Genomic DNA, 8,294 nt, shown 5'->3' on the forward strand with positions numbered 1-8,294 from the left:
AATTCGATCTTAATCAGGATCGATCACGGCCAAAAGTGTGCGGTGCGACAACCGTATTAAATACTCCTTGTGTACATGCACTCAATTGTTCTGTGTTTTTGTTTTTTCTGTCGGAGGTCATGTGGTAGGTAATGACCCAGGTAGCTTCCAGTGCTTGTGCTTTCATCGCTAGAACTAATACAGAACAAAAGAACCACGACCGTCCCGACTAAATACTTATCCTTCGTTTTTAGTTGTGCTCGTTTGCTCTAGAAGCTCTCGTGCATTTGCGGACGAACGCGTGGTTACGCGATTTGCTTCCAAATTTATCTTTTTGTATGAGTACACGGAGCCCAATCTATCATTTTTTTTTTTGTCGTCCTTGAATTCGTTTCTTGGTTTCACGTAGGCATGCTTACTTCGACTACTATTTATGTTTTCTTTTTGTATCACTGAACCCTGCCTAAGGCGTCTGGTCAGAGGTCGACAGTATTTCTGAAAGAAATTTCTCTGAATGTCCTACGGCTACTGTACGTTTCACTACCTTATTCTTATGTCTTGCTATAAAGGTTATGGTTATTGTAACTTGGCCTTTATATTTATACATTAAGGTGGTAGATGCTTAATTGTATTTGTAGTTATCAGATGTTCATTTATTAAGTGGTCAATCTCGGGTGGTATTAACAGTGAGTTGTTTTCCTGTATCCATGCAGTTACAGTCAGCATGAAGCAATTGCTTGGGAACCGACTGACCGTCTTGGTCCTACACATTGGTGAAAAGACAGTGTAGACGTCTTAGCCGACAGGTGTGCTTTCTTTCATCACTATTGGCCTACATTTTTTTTCCACTGGACGATGAAGACCTCTCCCAGTGATCTCCAATTACCTCTGTCTTGCGCTAGCTGATTAGAAGTGAAGCCTGCAAATTTCCTGACTTCATCATAGTCCAATTTTCTATCGTCCTCTACTCCTTCTCTCCCCTTGGCATCCAGTCTGTAGCTCGAATGTGCCACCGGTTATCTGCCCTATGCATTACATGGTTGTAGAAGAAACTTAGCTAGTCAGTGCTCATTACATACTTGAGACATCACTCACTAACTAGTGCGAAAAAGACGACAGACGACATCAAGAAGCACATAAGATAGAACTCTAGACGTCAAGGGAAATTTTTGCTACGCAGAAATATGGAATTCATGGAATGCACATAATGTTGAAACACGGAAACAACACAGGAGCTATCGGAACAAATCGACGAACAGGTTAATTTCACATACGAACACTCTTGGTCAAGGCCACAGATAGGTGCCTACACACCTATTCCCCGATTTTTATATGCAAAGCGCTTCGTATATTTCCCTATGAACCTGCTTCTGGAGTCTCCTGTGTACACGATTGCTTTGAAACTGCTCAGTGCACGAGCACCTATGGCGATGATTGCCCAGGGGGCCACCGGCCACTAAAGCACTGCCCTATGTTCCCTCACGCCAAACAGGTCGGTGTTTGAATGACCGCTTGACGGAACCAAGATAGGGCAGCTGTCAGTGGCTGGTGGCCATCTGGCTGATCATTGCCGTAGGTGCTCGTGCACTGAGCACTTTCAAAGCAGTCGTCTGCTCAGGCGGTTCTAGAGGCAGGTTGACATGAAAATATTGAAAGCACTTTGCATAACAAAAGCGAATTTCTAAGGTGTGTAAGCACCCTGTCCCTGGCTCTCAGCAGAAAAGAGTTCGTATCTCGAAATTAACCTGTCCATCGATTTGTTCCGATACCTCCAGTATCAGACGGGGAAAGGGAAAGTTGAATGTAGCTTCCGTGCATCGAGGTACTGCGCATCCCCTGAATCCTATGTTTCTGTGTAGCAAAAATTTCAGTGGAAGCCTAGAGTTCTGTGTGCTTCTAGCTGTCATCCGTTGTCTTTTTTGAGCTAGTTAATGATGTCTCAAGTCTGCATTACATGGCCTGACCAGCTGCCTTTTTTACTCTTTATGTCAGCTAGGATATCAGCTCCTCCGTCTGCTTTCTGAACCACGCTGCTGTCTTCCTGTTTCTGTTGCCATCAGGATGGGAGCGAATATGACAAATAAAACTGAATGTCATTTAGGCAGAGTAGCAATGAGCCTTCCTATGCTTTACCTTTTGTTGTTGTGCATAATAGTTGAAATTGCACCAACACATCTTTTTCTACCTTGTGATTTTCCTATATCTGTGACAAATAAATATATAAGTTTTAAGAAACTATAACTGCAGTTTGTTTAAGAAAAAGAATACTCTTGCACTAAAAGTAATGTGTATGATGCTCTGACTCCTTTGGTGCATGTGCCTTGAGAGGTGTTGATGTTGTTGTTAATTTATTTCTTAGTAAGCGTTACTTAATCGTCTGACTTTGTATAAAGAAATAAGTCTGAAGAAACCACAATACATGACAGGGGGGGAGGGCGGGAGGCAGAATTGTCTTGCAGTTGAAAGCCAAGTTTTCTTTGATGATACATATTTTTCAGGCTGTACTACTTAATCCGTCATGTTTGACAACATGGAATTCTACAAATAATGGTGACAAATGGACACAAACGCTATCGCCTCTTTCACCATCCTTTGTCGAGTTCACACTGTCAAATGCCTGGACCAATACCAACTAGCCTGGATGCATACCTGAAATAGTTGAGCCATTTCTGCTATGGTACTCTAAACCAAATGTGATAAATTCAAAATTGGTGCCTTTCCTAGGTTTGTACAAGTGTTTCATATAATAGTTTAAAGCATTATAGTTGATGTCATGTTTTGGCACCACCATAACGTCATAAAATATCTTCATGCATGCAAAAGGTGCCTCTTCTACAAGTTGCATGCTGGCCTAATATGGAGAACAAACCTGGCAGAAGGTAGATCACATGCTGTATTGTAAACAAGACATACGATTGCATTTGCTTGGCAGTTATCGCATTGTTTTCTGTTATTTACCTGCAGGAACATTAATTATCTCAGCTGCTAAAGACACTGCTAAAGTACATTACTAGACACTGGGAGCAGAAAGAAAATCTAATTTTGCAGTACTATTGAAGTCATGCAACATTATGTTTAACCAAACTGGCAGGGATGCTAGCTGTTAAAAAGAAAGGGGCGAGTGCAAGAAAGTTTCGCATTCCTAAATGTGTATTGAAATGCTCTATGCTTGTAAACCACAAAATGTTTACCGGATGATGAGGCTGCTTACAGTGGCCATTTGCTATTCAATAAGGTGCACTGAAGCCTGTTTTTAAATTCACAGTGTCTTTATACAAGGTGATGATTTTCAGTTTTATGGAATTTTTAAATGTAGCTTGTTGCATGTAGCATAATTCTAGCCCTTTAGCAGGAACATTCAAACAGGCAGACATATATCGCACGAGAAATCAAAACTTGTAATTGACGAATTACCAAAAATTGACTAATTATCTTTTGGATGAATTACTCTGCGGTATATATTGTAAATGACAAATCATAGCCAATGAGATTCCAAGGTGTATCCACTTGGAATTGATTTAAAGAATGATGCCAGTTTTAAGATATGCACCGTCAAACTTGCTGTAAAAATGCACTGTTCCACTTACTTTTTTAACAAAATGCGCTTTTATCCACTGATGCACAAAAGCAACTGGAACACCCATGTATCTTGTTCTATACTTTGGGAAATATTTCTAAACTGGTGTCATCCTGGAAGTTCAAGTGCATACGTCTTCCAAGCTCACTGGCTACAATTCGCAAATTGCAATATGTGCAGTAAAATAATCACGAAGTTAATTAGTCAATCTTTGTTAATTAGTTCAACATGTGTTACGATTTCTCATGATAGTTTTGTCCGGCTCTTCAACTAATCTAGCTCAAGGACAAGAAGTATGCCATCTGCCACAGGAAATTTTTAAAAATTCCATGGAACTTAAATATGATCACCCTGTACAATGCTACTACAGTGCTAAAGAGCCAGCAGCCTAATCGTCACATATAAGAATGCCATAACAACACTGACAAGTGCACTAGAGTTTTCACAGATGAAAGACGTTGGCCATTAGAAATTTTGATCAAAGCATCAGTCACAATCAGATAACCAGCAAGATCAAGTGAAAGCATGATGTTGACAAATTCGACTTCGCCCTGCCATCTGCTAACCGCCTGGTTAGCTCAGATGGTAGGGTTCGAGTCCCGGACCAGGACAAATTCAGCTGCGAGGCTTTTCTTTCGAGGAACCCATATGGGTTTCCTTTGTACCAATTTGCTACGCTTGGGTGGATGTCTCATTTTCCCCTTTATTATTGACATGGGAACAAGCAGACGAACTGGAAGTACATCTCTCTTGCTGCGGTGCAAAGTAAAACAAAAATATGCACACGTTCGGTTTTTGTGTTTTATTATTTCTCTAAGCTTTACTTCGTCTATTCAAGCAACAGGTATTACGCTAACAACAGATGTTGCCTTGAATAATTCTTGAAGTCACGTGTCACCACAAGCGACGCCCCAGTGCCAACACGTGTTCGTAGATGCAGTAGCACGTTGTGACGACCCCAAATGTGGGGTGCAAAGGTTCGTGTTCTCAATGTTTTAATGGTTCTCTTAGGCGGAGCCTCCGAGAACCCAATTGAGGACAAAGCCGTTGGTTGGAACACACACACAAAGACTTTAATCAAAAATAAAAGGCAAAAAGCAAACGGACCGAAACAGAAAGCATGCACAAAATAAACATTCAAGAAAACATAGCAGTAAGGAACACACTTAGGGCTTTAGCGAGGGTGCGAGTCCGGGCTTGCCACGAGGGCGGGGACGCGTCGCAGTCTCGACGCGGCAACGCGGCGACGAGCTGGCAGAAGGAGTGGCGCCGGTCTCACCAAAGGTCGTGGCGTAGGTTGACTGACCGGGCGCCGGGAGCGCGCCAGCTCTGGCGAGGCGAGGCAACGCTGGCGGCTGGGTGGACGGCGGCGGCGTTCTGACCGGACAGAGAGCTCGGGCCCGTAGCCCGACTGCTCCCCTCTCGCCCACGGCGCGGAAGCTCGAACGCCGGCCTCGGGCAGCAGGCGGCACGGCAGACGGGGGTGGCGTTCTGGCCGGGCAGCTGGCGCAGAACTCGGGCCCGAAGCCCGACTGTTCTCGTCCTGCCCACTGGCGCAAACGCTCACCGGCCTTGAGGAGCTGACGGCACGCTCAGGTAGACGGGCGACGCACAGGAACAGGTTGGCAGGAGGCCCCGGGCGGGTGAAGTCCTGGTGGGCTCGGGTCCGGAACCCGACGGCCCGTCTTCAACGCCCGCTCCGGTGGTTGACCTCCTCCTGCCGTCGCTTCCTGGGACTCTCCTGGCGTCTCCCCGGCGTCTCCCTGCGTGTCCTCTTGCGTGTCGCCCCCCGATCTGCCAGCGCACCATGCTTTTTCTTGTGGTATGGCCGATTTGGCATTTACTGATTGGCTGCCCGACGCCCCGTGGTCTTTTCTAATTGGTTGCTTTTTCTCTTTTTGTTGTTTTTCCTGCGCCGCGCGCTCACGTGCCGGGCGCTCTTCGGCGTCGTCGTTTTCCTCCTTCCAGCTCGGCGCGCGTGCACTCAGCGTCGTCTGCTCTCGACCGTCCCGAGCCCCGCACCACGTCGCGCACCACACATCACATATAAGCCCCTTTTTAAACAAGTTTTTCTGAAGAAAAACTGCCGCTCAGTGCGCGACATAGTTCACAACAGTACATTCATGGTCTGTCCACGATATTGCGCATCACACTATAGTCATGTTCTACCCACGAGATTGCGCACAACACTACAGTCATTATCTGCGCTCGAGATTGCGCTGTATGGTTTAAACGCACAGTTCACCGAGTGGCACAGTTCACTGAGCATACTACATTACAGGAAAACACAATTCAAAGAAAGCATACCAAGGAAGAAAAAAAAAACCAAAGAAACTAGCATCAAACACTAACAGCGTAGCATTACGATGACATAACCTTGCTAGGGTAACAATAACATCTAGAGGCGTAGGGTTGTAGTTTCCCCTGTATCCTACTCATGTAGTCCGCCCCACGACGTTTCGCACGTTGACCTTCTTGAAGGTCATCGCCAAGCTTAATTGCTTCTGTACCCGGGCCCTCATTTGTTGTGAAGGTAGGTATAGGGGTGTCTGTCTCGCCCTCCTCCACCACGATGCATGATGCTGACTGTGGGGAACTCCCCGGCTCACGCTCTTCATAGCGCTTCAGCATGTTAATATGGAACAGTTTTGTGGTATGTCCCAAGTCCAGCCAGTAATGAAAGTTACTTTTCTTTCCTGTGACCAAGAAAGGCCCCTTCCATTGCATCGACCGTTTGTTGGCCGTCGTTGGAAGCAGGATAAGGGCACGGTCACCAACTTTCAGCTGGCGTATCTTGCTCTTAAGATACGTTCGCTGGCAAGTGTCACAACAGCGTACGTATCTTCTCACTGCTTCTTGGACTCCTGGCCAGTAGAAGGATTCTCGAACACGATCGATCGTTCTCTTGATTCCTTGGTGTCCTGCCATCAGGCTTTCGTGCGCCCAAGTGAGCACTTGGCCACGCAAGTTTTGGGGCACTACCACTTGTTGGATCGTTCTGCCCGAGGACAGCCGGCAACAACGATATAGCACTCCCTTTACTACTTCGAATGAGTAGGATGCCAATCGTTTGCCCTGGAACACTTGACTCACTTTGTTCCTGCAAGACTTTAAGGTCTTATCTTCGTTCTGGGCCGTGGTAAGGTCCTGCCTGGTTATTTTCAAGGCGCTGATATTGATAGTGGATGTTTTCGGCCGTTGGTCTCGGCCCTTGATGCCGACCAGCAAAGCATCCGGGGAACGGTCTTCTCCCTTCGTTCTTTCCCTACTTACTATACCACCTTCGATGGGCTTCTTCAGTCTCTTTGTCCAGCTTTTATCTGGATCGTGAGGTTCTCGTGAGCCTGGTACATTTCCGATAATGACATCGTATAGAGGAGCTGTCATACACTTTACAATCGCTGTACCAGAAAAATAAGGTGAATTAATTTCAACCTTGGCCTCGGGAATTTCGATGCTGCTGCCATCCGCCAGGACCAGCTTAGCGGTGGTACCTGTCAGAGCCTTGTCTGGTACGAGGGAACGACGCACAACCAGCGTGTTGCTTCCCGTATCTCGCAAGACTGACGCGGTCTGTCCGAAGACGAAGCCCTTTAGCACTGGCATCTTGCGTGCCACATTCCTCGTGGGAGTCTTCACCGTGCTAACTACGTCTTGTTCAACGACTACTGCGTTTGACTCTTCCAGGCGCTCTTCTGGCGACAATAGGCAAGACGTCCTAGGTGGATCATTTTTCTTGGTGCAGGCTTTGACGTCATGCCCGGGCTTACGGCAATACCCGCAGTAAGGTTGCCTCTGCTTAGATCGGCAGTCTGATGCCCCGTGACCCAGTTTTCCACATACGAAGCATCGCATTGGAACTCTCTCAGTCGGGCTTCCGGTTTTCTCCGTAGGGTTACTGCCTTCCGATTTCTGCCGGAACACTAACAAATTGGGCTGTCTCTGAGCCTCTAGGAAATTATCGGCAGCTTCGGCCATGTCATCTAGCTGGCGGTAGCTCTTCTCGCGCAGGAAGAGTCCTAATCGATGATGACAGTTGTTCAGAAACTGTTCCGTCACCACTAGGTTGCGAAGTGCCAAATACTCTTTTTCGGTTTTGGACATTTCCACCCACCGATCAAAGAAACTCAGTAGCCTAGTTGCGTACTGCTTTCCAGTTTCGCCATCTTGGGGTTTGCTCTGTCGGAACTTCTCCCGATAGCCTTCGGCCGTAAAACGAAAACGCTGGAGCAACGCCAACTTGGCTTTATCGTAGTCGAGGGAGTCTTCCGGAGACAGACGTCCAAAGACTTTCAGAGCTTCTCCGCTCAAGCATAAACTTAGAGCCGTGGCCCATTTGTCTCTAGGCCATTCTTGTCCGGTGGCGACGCTCTCGAACCTTTTTAAATAGGCATCCAAGTCGTCCCGGCTTTCGTTGAATCCCGGCATCAAACTGTGAGGATTCACGCTGAATGGGGCACTCCCTCCTGGCCCTCGGTCAGCTGTCCTTGCAGCGTCCGTTGCCGCCATTTGGAGGCGCAATTGAAGCGTTCGCTCCTCCAATTCTAGCTGCCGTTGGCTCGTCTCGCCACGATTGCCCTCAGCTTCCGCGACTTTAAGTCGTAACTGTAAATTTTTCTCTTCTAATACAAGTTCCTGCCTTTTAGCCTCGCGCTCCGCTGCCCGCTCTTCTCGCTCCGCTGCCCGCTCTTCTCGCGCCCGCGCTTCCTGCTCGTTCAACCATGCCCTCAACTCCGCA

The sequence above is a fragment of the Dermacentor andersoni genome, unplaced genomic scaffold (genome assembly GCF_023375885.2).
Source record: "Dermacentor andersoni unplaced genomic scaffold, qqDerAnde1_hic_scaffold ctg00000042.1, whole genome shotgun sequence".
In the NCBI taxonomy this organism is placed as follows: Eukaryota; Metazoa; Arthropoda; class Arachnida; order Ixodida; family Ixodidae; genus Dermacentor; species Dermacentor andersoni.